The following is a 14,997-nucleotide window of genomic DNA, read 5'->3' as shown; positions in this document are numbered from 1 at the left end:
GACAAACAGAAAGACAGAGACACAAAGAGAGAGCGAGAGATAGATAGACAGACAGAAAGATAGAAAGAGACACACAGAGAGAGACATGATATCCAGCAGCTTCAGACAGACACATGTGAAGAAGAGCATTAGCCTTGAAATAATATACACATAAAACTTTGAATTGAAAATGTCTAAATTCTTCTGACTACAAATTCACAACAGCATCTTGTAAACATGAGTCAAAAGTTACTAATGGCTTCAGAAGGTGTCTTCAATCTCATTCTTCGGAATAAGAGGAAACTGGTTTTCTTTTAGGTATTAAAAATTCTAACGAGATGAAAAATGATTCAGAGGTCAAGAGCTCTGGCTGTTCTTCCAGAGGTCCCGAGTTCAATTCTGGGTTACAACATGGTGGCTCACAATCATCTGCAATGAAATCTGGTGCCCTCTTCTGGCCTTCAGGTATACATTCAGACAAAACATTGTATATAAAATTAATAAATAAATAAACAAATATATAAGTAAACAAATCTTTAAAATTCCCATCTAATTTTCTCTTTGTCAGTCATCAGGAGGAATTAAAAGCAAAGGTAACTTGTTTGTCCTAAGTTTAGAATGTGTCATGGAAATTGCTGTGTTAATGTTTCAGAATAATTGGTTATATATTTTATGAAAAAATATCCCATTAGACTTAAAGAATTAATGCAGCAATAGCCCTAAATGAATAGCATCTAATTTTCCTAACTAAATCCTTGACTATGTTCTAACCTGCTATCTCATGAGATGATCATTCTGTTTTAAGTTATAACTTTTAACAATTTATAGTATTTGTATAACTAATGAAAAGATAGAAACCAGTGGTTTTGATCATTCCTGGTTATATTTTGTTCAAAGGACTGAATATTGTTCCTAAAAAATCAGTGAAAATAATTATTTGAAAATGTTGAAAAAAAGTTTAAAAAAAAAAAGAAAGAAAAGGAAAGAAAGGAAAAAAAAATAGTTAGATCCTGACAAGATGGCTCACTGAGAAAAGCAGTTGTTTCTTAAAAACTTACTGATCTGGGATTTCCAGCATTCACTAAAGAGCCAGTCATGGAATTATCTTTGTTTAAACCTAATGATAGAGGCAGGCAGAGACAGGCGACTGTCCAGAGCTCAGTGGCCAGTCAGCCTAGCTGAACAAATATTGTGGTGCACTGAGAGCTCCTGTTTCAAAAATTAATATAAAGAATGGTAGAGAAATCACTCATTGCTGACTTTGGCCTAACCGCCCCCCCCCACACACCATGTACATAATGGCAGCTGAGTGAATACACATGTGTGCATATATGCATACTTAAACACATACACACACACACACACACACACACATACTACATCCAAGAAGAGGGGAAAATGAATCTTAATTACTAAGGGTGGGAGCATCATATATAAACAAATGGTTCAGATTGTTGTCTTGAACACAGTCCTTCCTTTTCAAAGCACCACCAAGCAAACAGAAAAATTGCCAGCAGAAATGTATGAGGCATTGGAATGCCATTAGAAAGAACTAGCACCAGGAAAGTCTGAAGGCCTCCTGGAAGAAAAGCATACCAGAAATACTTTAAAGGTCTGGCAGGGATGAACTGCAAACAACCTAAGAGCAAATGACCTTGAATTAGATATGAGACCTTAGGAGACCATGGTTTCCTGAAGAAAGTGAGTTGCTGAACCTTGTTTATAAGGACCAAACTCACTCTGTCTGCACAGGAAATAGATATTTAAAGCACAGTAGACAATTTCAGGTTAAAATATATGAAGAGAAACAAAGAAGAAAAGAAAATTTCTGTGTTCCTCTGTAGGCAAATGTGAAGAGAGTTATCTCTATGATGGACTCAGGACTCAAAGTGAGTATCTCATAGAAAATTCCTACTGCAGGTGAACTGTCATAGGGGAAAATTCAAAGGAACAAAAATATAATGTACCATGATAGAGATAAATAATAGAGGGATTTTTCTCCTAGAGCCTAAAAATCAGACAAAAATCAAAAGCCATCTCTAAAATAAAAAGGGAAGAGTCACAAAATACTGGAAAAATATTTAAAGATACACAGGAAAAATAGAGGTGTTTTCCTTTTCAAAGCTAAAGGTATGAAATATAAATGGGAGGAAGGCAGCTTCATAGAATGGCAGTTATTAAAAGTTTGCTAGGAAACCTAAAAGAGAAGAATAGATTAAGGAAATGATGAAGAAAAGTCTTCAAAGAGTAAATTAAAGTGCTTTCATGTTGCAAGACTGAAATGCACAGTAACTACACAATTTCAATAGCCAAAAAAGAAGAAAACAGACATCAAAGGTTATAGAAACTCATCTATCTATCTATCTATCTATCTATCTATCTATCTATCTATCTATCTATCTATCTATCTATCTATCTATCTAATCTATCTAAACTATATAGAAACTGTGAAACTGGAAATATATAAACAGATAAACAGTATCTATATTTTATTTTAAGATATCCATTATAATTTTAAATTTATTATTGCTTTTGGATGCATGGTTAATTTGTGGGCATATACTGGTCCCGTTTATGTTACTGTGATAAAATAATGATGAAAAGCAAGTTGAAGAACTTATTTTGACTGACACATCTAGAGAGATAAAGTCCATAATACTGAGAAAATCATGACATACTGATGGGGGATGGAAAATTGGTTAATTACATTTGATTTGAACACAGGAAGGAAAGAAAGCTAGGAGGAACTGGGGCTAGTCTATAAACCTTCCAAACCAACAGACATGTGTCAGCAATGTTGCACCTCCTTAGAGTTTAATAACCTACCAATATGGTGCCATCTACTGGAGATCGAATGTTCAAATACATGAGCCTTTGGGGAACATTTCTCATTCAAACAACAGAAAATTGTTATTTTTATATTAAACATACCAAAAACTAAAATAACAAAAATAATAAAATACAGAAGCTTTTGCAACTTTTTGTTGCAAACATAGTTATGGTATTCTCTCATTTTATTTTGTGCTCTGTTTTTATGAACAGAAAATTAAATAAGTTCTTGACCAAGTCCAAATACTTTCTGTCTGTAGAATTAAACTATTTTTAGTTTTTATGTATCCACACACTAGTGTCTCTGAGTCTTTCCACGTTTTTCTCATAAGCACTATTTGTATTTCCAGTTTGGTGATTTACACACCAAATTTAATTTTCTACTAAATACCCAATACAATTGATAAGATGATGATTACAATTCTCATTCTGTTCATTGTTTTATATTATTTTTACTCAATTGATTCTAAAGCTAATAGACAAATATTATAGTAGTAATAATATAACTATAATGAACCAATGAACACATAGAGAGCTTATTAATTGCTGGGCTTTCTTCCAAGAAATTTTCTCAAATTAAGCCATTTAATTCTCTTCATAATACAATGAAGTCGATACTGTTATTATCCCTACTATGAATGGAGAAACTGAGATGTAGAGAGGCCATTGCTATATTGCCATTGCAGACACCTGAAATCTAAATACCCAGGCTCCAATTTTTTTTCTCATTTATTTTGCTATGAATCTGAGGCTGACCTAAAACCCATGATCCTCTTGCTTTAGCTTCTCAGATGCCCAAGTGCTGAAGTTAGATTCCTACAGACACACCCCATCATGGCATGCACACACACATACACACACACACACACACACTCACCTGCACACAACACATACAACCTCAATTTCAGGTACAATGACTTCTGTTCATGTAAATCTCAAGGGTCACAATTTTGGAGTAAAAATAACATAAAAGGACCGTTAAAAACTAAAAGATTTCTGCTGAAAACTCACAAAACAAAGATATTTATATTCAAGTCTTGTTCTACAGAAACAAAGAGAAGAAAGAAAAAAATCTACTTATGGTGTTGGGAAAACACAAAGGAAAACAACAAAGTCTTTCTGACCCTGGAGACAGTATTTGTGGGCGCAATGCCAAACACACTACCTGAAACAAATTTCCATTGTTTCCAAATACACTAAAAGCACATACTTTTAGGTGATATAGAGAAAACATGCCAAGTGTTTGTTTATTTTTGTCTTTGTTAGATATTTCTCTTTTATTTTAAGATAATATAATATCTCAAACCCTGAAGGATGGGAAATGACAGAAGAGAATATTAAAAGTTTCCACCGAGAGCCTTGATTTAAAAGCCTTGCTATGTCTTAGGTCACTGAATCATCTGAAAAATGGGAGGATACACAAGCCTCAAGACAATAAAATACTAAATCTTAAATACAAAGGTATATATTGTGGATATACAGTTATATTAGAGTTCTAAATACCTAGGGATTGTACAACAAATATCTAAGTGCTTGATACTTTGCGAAGAGTTGAATTCATTCAAAAAAAAGTAACATTATTTAAAGTAATTGTAGGACACATAAAATCTCATCAAATTTATTTTTCTTGTAGCATTTCACATCAAAAATTGAAGAAAGAAGTTTCCATATGCTTACTCACTAGCACATACATGGTACTTCCCAATAATGTGGTCATTAATTGTAATGTTTCATGTGGGGCATGGTCATGTTCGCATCCCAAAGTCACTTGTTTACTGTATGAACCAGGCCTGTTAACAAGGGTTTGTTCCTGGTGTTATCATATACTCTATGAGTTTTTTTTATAGCATCCTAAAATCATCCCTATGCTTGTTTCTAAGGATCTTTTATGAACACATTTTAAAACAAAAAGATTTAAGGGGGAATAAAGCAATACTATGTAATTGAAAAACATAAATCAAAAGAATAATAGCTAGATTTTCAGAAAGTGGTGAGAAATTACTCTGACATAGTTTTAATACCTCTAAACATACTCTTTCTGTACATATTTTAAAATGGAAATTCAGCATTCAAAGGAACATGTCAAATGATAAAGATACCTAAATCTGTAGAGGGAAATTCAGAGATGAACACTGTAACAGAAAGTATACAATCAAAGCAAAGCATTTGAGATAATAATGAAACAAAGTGCAAAGTTTAAAACAAATTTGAATACTTTTATAAATATGAAAAATGTACAATTGAGAATCAACATGGACAAAAGTGGCAGCCCAAAAGAAAGAAAAGGAAGAAAGAGAGAAAGAAAGGATAAAGAAATCAAAGAAAAAGGGTAATAGTTGGTTTGCTCATGCTCTCAAGTATTCGGGTATTAGGTAGGGAAACTAAAAACACATGACTAAAAATCTTGTTGCAATGAAAGAATCTTATTTGTATATCAATCAAAATCTCAGTAATGGGTTTTGGATAGATGATTGCTATCCAAAGAACAAGATTATTTTCCTATCAGAAATATTAGGGCACTCATAACCTCCTGTAGTACAAATATATGCAAAACATATCATAACAAATATGGAAAGGAATTAAACTTTTAGTTGTATTTGAAATACCATCAGATAATAAAATGTTAACAAATATGAAGAAAACATTGATATATGAATCCTACCTATTTGGATCATAAATCTGATATTGACTTCTCAATTTTTCCTAGAAAAAATACTTAAATAACTTATAGATTATAATAGCCAATACACTGATATAATTTTTTATTAAATTTACAGTTAATAAATTATGTGAAAAACAATTGTATGACTTTTATATTAATTAACTACCTTTAACAATCGAGTGGAAATTTAATTTGACCTTTATGTACTTAATCTCACCATAGCAGTATTTCAGATTATCTCTACTGTTTTCCTGACCTTTATGTGTAAAACATAATTACATTCCTCTCCGTCAAAAAAAAAGAATCTTAAAGTAATGGCAAGATAATATTTCCTTAGTCTGACCAATTATAGGCATATTTTAAGAAAAAAAAATGTGGATTTGGACCTTGAGATTTCTGTCCGGTGCTTCTCTGTCTCCTTTCATCGCCTGATGAAGTTTAATATTCAGGAGGATGCCTATATGTTTTTCTTTGGGTTCTCCTTCTTATTTAGGTTCTCTAGGGTCACGAATTATAGGCTCAATGTCCTTTATTTATGGCTAGAAACCAAATATGAGTGAGTAATGGGTTTTTGATCCTACTGCACGTACTGGCTTTGTGGGAGCCTAGGCAGTTTGGATGCTCACCTTACTAGACCTGGATGGAGGTGGGTGGTCCTTGGAGTTCCCAAAGGGCAGGGAACCCTGATTGCTCTTTGGGCTGATGAGGGAGAGGGACTTGATTGGGAGAGGGGGAGGGAAATGGGAGGCAGCGGTGGGGAAGAGACAGAAATCTTTAATAAATAAATAAATTTAAAAAAAAGAAAAAATGTGGAAGTGAAGAATAATGAGAACGTTCATCTGGTGTTCAAGGTTCCAAAGCATTCATCTGAGAGAAAAAAGAAAAAGTCATATTCAACAACAGCTAACCCTTCTGGGTAATAACTTTGGGGAACATGAGATGTTTACAACAGTGCTTACAAACCTGTATGGCTTTCTCAAAAGTATGACTGTTTGATTGTAAAATGATAACTTGTCTTGATTGCACAAAGTAAAATAATGATCAGGAACACAACCGTGAACATGTGACTGTCTCCTTATATATTTCGAAAAAATGGGACCCACCCACCCCAAAACCAAGGGTGAGTCAGGGTTTAAATGCTCCTTAGGAAAGTGTTAGTTGTTTCAAATTTGAAATGAATCTAAAGTGAAGGTTGGGTAATTACCATAATGTCAATAATTTAATTTTCTGAATTGATTATCTTAACACACACACACGGGGTTTACATTACTTTTAAAGTTGTCAAAAAGGTTGAAAGAATAATAGCTTAATAGGGTTCCTATGATTAATCTCAATCTGGTATGCTTATCTATCTGTTCTTTAAATTTATTTCTTTTCCAATCAGTTAACCTTTAGTCCTTATTGACCATCCTACCTGACTTGAGAGTCAACTTAAGTAGAAACCTTAAATTGTTCTATATCCCACTTGGGCAGAAAAATAGCTAGGACTAGATGTCAACCTTCTACATGTTCCCAGAGCCTCGAGTATTGAAGACGAAATTTTAGATCACTAATTAGACATTAGAAGACATAAGGACATTAGAGAGATATTCCTCACTTATAACCAATGGCTTGTAAAAACAGGGCTGTAAGTTTGGTGTTCTACTTCTCAGAGTCACAGGATCTGGCTTATCTGGCCCTGAGAGGACACATGGCGTCTAAACTTCCACGAATGTCACTAATTGATCATTGTCTAATCTTGGCTCCAAAGCCCTTAGCCTTAGACGTCTACTGTATAGCCAGTGTGTTTACATACTATTTCCACTAGCATCAGTACAAATAGTTCTATCAATCACCTAGACAGGAGTGAGAATTTTAAAAAATGCAGTGTGTTCTACAAACTTTAGACATAAGATAAAATCTGTCTAAAATATAAATTTGCACATGTCTCTGGCCTTTCTCCCTTCCCACACTTTGAGAGAGTTTTGTTGTTCAGTGATCTACTTAGCCACTGGCTACGGTCATCCACTGAGAGTACCAACTATACTTGCTGATAGATAGAGCCCACTCTTTTCTATAACCTATGTTGTCTTTTTACTTCTTTTTCCAGAGAACACAAAGAGCAGGGATCTGTAAAGAGTTCCAAGCAAGGTTCTGTTGGCAATGATGGGTATTTTGAGAACTGATTAACATTTAAATATGTATTAAAATAACTCCAAATAATTATTTTTTATAGTTTTTGTTTATAACTATAGAGTTATTTTTCTGAAACTAGTATTTTTACTGCAAACAAATATATAACAGAACTTTGGCAACTTATATCGTTTTACCTCTTTTTTGTTTTATAGAGTAAAATAAATTCTTCTGCAAGGATATCTGTCAAATTATTGGTGATATCATCACACTAAGTACTCATTATTCTGAGAAAGATGGCTATACTGTAAGAAACCATTCTCTATAAAGTACATTTCTCCCCATCCCATCTTATTAAGAGAAGTTTAAGCACAAAGAAATAACACCTCATCATTGTTATTTTTAGAAGATGTGATCTCTCTTTCAAGTTTTCATATATTGCTTGTTTATTTTTTCAAGTACTGAAGCTGATCATAGCACCTTCTACTTTACATGTTGTGAGTATAAATATGTAGCTACATAACTGAGTATTTCATAATCCCCTTCCTTCTGGAAGTCAAATCAAAAGGTACCAAATTTTATACTTTTTTCACTCATCTGAAGACTAGAAGCTCACTGTCAACTTAATACACTTCAAACTGTCTTCAAAACACAATTCATTTTATGGGAAATGGGTAGCCCACACCTAATGTGTGGTCATCTGCTAAGTGACCAAGTGAATTCAGCTTCATTAAAGAAAGTTACACATATGTATTGAAAATAAAATTAAGACAGCTCTCTAGAAATGCTCAATGAAAATAAAGAATCACATTTTATTTTAAGCAATTTTTAAGTTCTTGCTATGAACTGCTTCCTTATTAATTTATATAACCTCATATAAGGCCTTTACATAAAAGTTTCTTGATTGAAAATCTTTATACTGCATAGCCATGATTTTGCTAAGAAAAATCTTTGAAGCAATAAACATGAAATGTCTCTGTATTTCTGTTAGATATACAATTTGTGCCAGCATTTTTTGTGAGCATATGTTTGTTTAGTGGAAACGTATATATTTACACATGTTGAGGGGAGGGCTAGAAAAAACTATGCTCAAATATGTTATTTCTTTATAAATTGCAATGCACATAAATTGTTGACACATTTCAACAACAATGGTTTTAAAAGGTGACAAATGAATCCATCAGATGCATGAAAATTGCTTAGAACATGAAATTCAATAGCTAACATATTCCTTGGCTTATAGGTATCTTTGAGAAACGCTGTCACTACAGAACATTATAAATCCCTTATTCTCAAGATAAATCTATAATGCCGTTGTTCTCTCTGTTTTCTTGCTCTGTGTAATTTCTATTTGCTATTCCGTGAATGCTTCTCAGAGGACATAGGCAGGATGCTGATTATTTAAACTTAAGTAGTTTCATTTGGAGGAACAAGAACTATAAATTCCAATCTCCCCCAAACCCCCAATGTTACACTATCATGTTAACACTGGGGCATATGTAGTGGCTAATCTGAGAACTCTACAAAGTTTTGCTCCCAAGTCATCAACTCCTGAAACTTTCATAAAGTATTATAAGATCCTTATCGTAACAGGCTTAGCTGGGATAAACGGGGAGGGAGTGTGAGTTCACAAGCTTTTATCTCTAAGCTGGGTGCAACCAAAATGTCAGAGGAAATTTGGTGCACCCATTTGACCTCCACTCCTGTGTTTCTCCCGTTGTGAAAACCCTCCCCAAGGAAACTTTTATAGCCGTTCCTTTAAATCATCTGTGGATACTGCAAACCCCACCCCTCAGCCCTTGGAGGAAAAAAAATAGCAATCACATCTTCCGATCTGTCTGCCGTTTCAGAAAGGGCGTGTAGCCATCAGAAAGTACCAGAATTAGCACTGTCATCCAGTCTTGCCCATTAGTTTTACTGCAGCAAAGACTAGTGAAACATTGAAAAAAATATACCTGTAGTCTCACTTTGCCTGGTTTGATCCTATATCTCCCGATACAGATTCAATGCATTTTTCTCTCACAGGGAATAAACGTTTCTAAACAATCAGCATTATAAAAACACAGCATCAATGAAACAGACACTCCCCCCCATCACCACACACACAACCCCAGCTTTTACCTGTTATACTAATACAAAGAGATAGAAAGCAAGAAAAGCTGCAGCTTGACCAGCAAAATTCTCATTGCAGCAGACAGCGCAATTCTGTACTTACGGATCTTAGCAGGGAAATGTCTCGGGATCTTTACAATTTTTCTGCAGAACTCTGTCTGGAGCTCTCAGCCAGGCATGCTGTGCATCCAAGCAGAACCAAGCCGTATGGAATGTCTATGCAGCTGGGAGATAATGGGACTCTTTTTCCCAGCTGGGACTGCAAGCCTTTTATCCACTGAGTATTGCGTGGCTCCTCTCTGGTCTTAAGCATGAAATACGCTCCTCTCCTGCTGCATTCCTGACGGAACCTAGACAATTAGTTCTTGAGGCACATGTGAAAAGCTCCCGTTTAGAATATTCAAAGGGAAAATTCTCTCCACACTGAAAGCCAGTTCTGTCTTCCCCATCCTTCACAGACTCAGGCAGTTGGGAGCAGCTGCCATTCCAGCGGCAAGAAAGATTAAATTCACTCCCCCCCCCTCTATTCTTTGACTAGATATAGTCACTCCTTTCGGGTCATCAGAAAATTGTTCTTATTGAAAACTGGGTCAGACTAACTACTTATTAGGCATCCAACAGGGAAGGAAGTAGGGGTTTTTTTTTTTTTTTCTTCTTTCTTTCTCTGGTTTCGCTGCATTGTCATTTGCAAGGAAAGATTAAGCTGGTCAAGGGTCTGCACCAATTTATACTGTGTTCAAACAGAAGCTTTCTGAAACATGCCCGCAGCTCCTGGTGCTAGTGAGAGTGAAGAGAAAGGGGAAATAAAAATCAAAGGCCTATCCCTAAAGCCCGTCTGAATGAAATATGTGCGTTAGACTTCTTAAAGATAGCAGATTACATAAAGTGGAGTCAAATAGACCAGAAGAATAGTGTTGCTCTCATAAACAGTGTGTTTACAGTCTCCTGGGTAAGGAAGGAGTTTGCCTGTGTTTGTGTGACAGTTTTGTTTTAAAACAATTAAATAAATAAATGTTCGTCGTGTTTCACACAGAGTTCACTGACTAAACTTTTTGGTATGACTAAGTCTTGGAATGGTTTTTGAAGAGACTGCTTGGGGAATAAAGCTAAAACACATACAAAGCATGTGTACGAACATCGAGATCCTAACACATACAATCATACCTATAACACAAGAATATTTTCAGGGTGCAACACAAAGAAAATATATTTTTTGACATTTGATAGTTAAATAAATGGATGCTTGGAAAACTAAATTACAAAGCACATTAGGTTACAACAAAAAGTATCTTTTGACCGTACTTTGATTTATCTACTAAGCACGGCATGTATTACTGGATATTTTGATGACGTGGATTATATTTCTCTGCTACTATATCCACCCAGCAGGTCATTTGTCAATATGGGCAAGCTTCATCATCAAAACTTTATAGGGAAGGTGATTCTTTTTGGTTGTTGCTGTTTATATTGGGACATGGCCTCATAATTTTCTCCACACTAGCCTCTAACTCTCTTTCCTGCCTTAGCCTCCCAAGTGCTGGGATTCTAGATTCCTATCATTATGCTGTACTGATATGGTACTTGTTAAATACATAATCCTCCTTTCGAATTGATGGTAGGACCAATTTGATGACCAGCTTTATAACAACATCTATCTTAATATAATGTCTGAATTTTAACTTTAACTTGTAGACAAAAATTTAACATAGTGCCTTTCCACTCATCCTCACACCGTCTGACTTCTTCCTCCATCCCTCCTACATTCACTCCTCTGAAGGATAAGCATTCCCTTGGGGAGTCAAAAAAAGATGGCACATTTAGTTTGGGTGGGACCAAACCCTTTCCCCATGCATTAATGCTGAGCATAGCATCTCACCATAGGGAATGTGTCTGCCACAAGTTTGCTCATGCACCAGGGATAGAATCTGGTCCTTCTGCTGTGGGTCCTTCAGATACTCCAAGTTTCACAATTGTCTCTCACATGCAGAGGGCCTAGTTTGGTCCCATAGGGGTTCCACAGCTGTTGATCTAGTGTTCACGGGTTTCCATAAATTTGATTCAGCTGTCTCTGTAGATTTCTCTACCATGGTTATAATTTCCCTTGTTCATATGTTCCTTTCTCCCTCTCTTTAACTGTATTCCCAGAGCTTGACCTTGGAATGGCTGTATATCTCTGCATCAGGTTCCATGAATTACTGTTTGAAGGCTCTATGATGATTGTTGGGGTATTCACCAGTCTGAAGATCAGGTCCAGTACCCCTCCACTGTTGCTAAACGTCTTAGTTGGGGGTCATCCTTATGTATTATTAGGAAATTCCCTGGGACCAGGTTTCTCCCCATTGTGACTCATTCTATCAAGATATCTTTTTCATTGCTCTCGCTTGCTTTTTATATTACAAAAAAAAAATAATAATGCAAAAGAATTTGTTCCTTTCCTGTCACTGTATCTAAGTATGTATCAGTCACTCAGTCTGCAGTTATAGCCTTCCCTAGTGCTCCTCCGCATGGAGTATTTTCTCCTCAGGCCATGCCCCTATGTCATATTGGCAGCCATGCTAACTTCTAAATAAACATATGTAAGGATATTCAAGCAATTCTTCCCTGTTTCACAACTCTCAGATCTCCCTTTTTTTCTTCCCCTTCATATTTGTAGCCAAGAAATGTACTTTTGTCCTGCCAAATCTTTGAAATTACTTATGATTTTGATATCGCATTTCCTCTAGCTTCTGCTCCATTTCCGGGCTCCTCATTACTACAACTCATTGTGAAAAAACTGTCTGTATGCATTACCTCCAGTGTACACGTTCTGATTCTTGTTTGAATCCAGTCCGATTGGTCCTTTGTTCCCACATTCCACATAAGTTTCCCTTGTTATGGTGAAAACTAGATCACATATTTAAAACTCTCAGTAGCTGGTTTGCAGTTCTTGTGTTAGTTGACATAATGTCAGTAATTGGAACAGTTAGTCATTTTCTCCTTGTTTAAAGACTGTCTTTAACTTCCCGTTTGCCTTCCGACTAACCGAGGGCCCCTACTTAAGCTGAATTGCCATCTTTATTTTCTGATTCTTTAAAGAATGAAGATCAAGACTGTCTAAACTAAGTCTAGGACAGAGAATTTGCAGAAAATTTTTCTTGTGATAATGAAAAAATTCCCAAGTAAGTGAAGAAATATACCACCCCCATAAATCTTTATATTTCACATATTCTTCAAATTTCACCAGATTTTTCTTTTGACAACAAACAAAACATGTAAATTCGTGTTTTATTTTTATTCATTTATGATTCAAAGTTTCCCTTACCTCTCCTCATCCCCCTCCTCCTAACTTTTCACCCCATCCCACCCCCATTCATTACTCTGAAAGTGCAAGGCCTAATAAGGGGAGTCAAACACTCAATTGAAGAAGAACCAAGCTCCCCATCCCCAACAAAGGCTGAGCAAGGCACCTCAGCATAGGAAATGGGCTCCAGAAAGCCAGCTCATGCAACAGGGGATAGTTCCTAGTCACACTGTCCATAAGCTGACAAGGCTGCAAAACTGTCGTCAACATGCAGGATCCCATGAGCTCCTGCAAGTCTCTGTGGGTTTCCCCATTACGATCTTGATCCCCTTGCTCATATAATGCCTTCTCTATCTATTCAACTGGACTACTGTAGCTCATCCTGGTGCTTGGATGTCGATCTCTGTTTCCATCATTTAGTAAATGAAAGTTCCATGATGACACTTACAGAGGAAGGTGAGTTTAGGCACCCTCTCCACTATTGCTAGGGGTCTTAACTGGGTTCATTCTTGTGGATTTCTGCAAATTTCCCTATTATCAGCTTCTCCCTAGCCCTGTCACGACTCCCTCTATTGAGATATCTCTTTTATTATACTAAATTTAAGTGATAAATGACAGAGTTGGATAGTTTGCTGTTTCTTTTTTTTTCTTTTTCTTTTTTTTTGCCAATTTAAGTAATCAGACTATATCATTGCACTGGCTGGAAAAAAAAATCAGACACATTTTAATTTCCACAAACTGATCTTAACATATACGATAAATGGATTTTAGATAATGCTGAAATGTGAATTCAACCACAAAGCCATTTTAATTCATTAAGTGATATTTAAACTAATGCATAATCACCTAAGAAAGCAAACATTAACTGCTTTCAGCAGATGACTTAAAATTAAAAACAAATATTTTAGTGTTTATGGAAATTAAATATTTTTATAACAGATATGTGTATCTAAGCCAAAAACCTGAAACAAAACATAGAAATTTGAACTTTTTCAAAATTAAGAATGACCATGGTAATTTGAAGAATAATGGTTCCCATAGCTTCTTCTGTTTGAGTACTTTGTCTTCAGATAGTAAATCTGTTTGGATAGATTAGGATGAGTGACTTATTGAAGGAAGTGTGACACTGAGAGAGGATTTTTGAGGTTTCAAAAGTGCATTTCCCAATGTTGCTTTTGTTTCTTGCTTGTAGTTTAAGATATAAGCTCTCTGTTGTTTCTGCCACCGTGCTTTTAGTGTGCCATCATAGACTCCAAATTCAGAAATGGTAAGCCTAATTGAATGCATTCTTTTATAAGTTGCCGTGGCAATGGTGCTTATCACTGAAACAGAAAAGTAACTAAGACAGTGACTAACTTTTCAGAAATATAATTAAAGGATTTTTACAATGCAATAATAAGAAGATAATGAAAGAGTTAAAAATGAACAAAACTATGAACAAAAATTTCACCAAAGTATCTGAGAGACATTTAAGCATATAAAAAGGGTATTTGATCAAATTATTTAATTTGGGGATAGAGAGATGTCTTAGTAGTTAAGAATACTTACTGTTGTTACAGACTGATCCAAGTTAAATTCCCAGCACCCATGTGGTAATGCACAATCATCTGTTACTCTTGGTCCAGGGACACACTCTCCTCTATACTCTGGTGAACACCAGGCATACACCTGGTAAATAGACATATATACAAGAAAAATAAAAATAAATATTTATAAAATTCTTTAAAAATTACTAATCTTAAAAATACAAACCATCGAGGCAGGATGGAACACCTGGGAGAGGATCTTGTTCAGGAATGTGCTTGAATCTCTCCTCAGAGAAGATGCAAGAATTACAACATATTTAACAATTGCTTAAGTCCTTGTTGCTTTCCCAGACAAAAACCTGCAGTTTTCTAGGATTCTCAATCAGTAACCTCATTAACCAAGAAATCTTACGAACTGACCGTGGGCTCTGTGGTTATTACACTTAACCATTTTATACACTCAACTCTGTTAGATAACTGAGAAAGACTTATCAAAT

At 35.4% G+C, this 14,997-nt stretch overlaps 1 protein-coding gene across 3 annotated transcripts in view; it reads right to left on the bottom strand.

The window, feature by feature from the left end:
* Positions 1-10,357, bottom strand: part of Cntn6 (contactin 6) — a 375,071-nt gene extending 364,714 nt beyond the window's left edge. For all 3 annotated transcript variants that reach the window (XM_005364955.3, XM_013353087.2, XM_026788275.1), the window contains exon 1: positions 9,798-10,357. The gene's annotated coding sequence lies outside the window, so the exon portion shown is untranslated. The remainder of the gene's footprint in view (positions 1-9,797) is intronic.
* Positions 10,358-14,997: the final 4,640 nt, after the last annotated feature.

This window comes from Microtus ochrogaster, unplaced genomic scaffold, assembly GCF_000317375.1.
Source record: "Microtus ochrogaster isolate Prairie Vole_2 unplaced genomic scaffold, MicOch1.0 UNK1, whole genome shotgun sequence".
Taxonomy (NCBI): domain Eukaryota; kingdom Metazoa; phylum Chordata; class Mammalia; order Rodentia; family Cricetidae; genus Microtus; species Microtus ochrogaster.
Note: the sequence above shows the minus strand (reverse complement) of the source record. Positions and strands in the feature narration are given on the sequence as shown.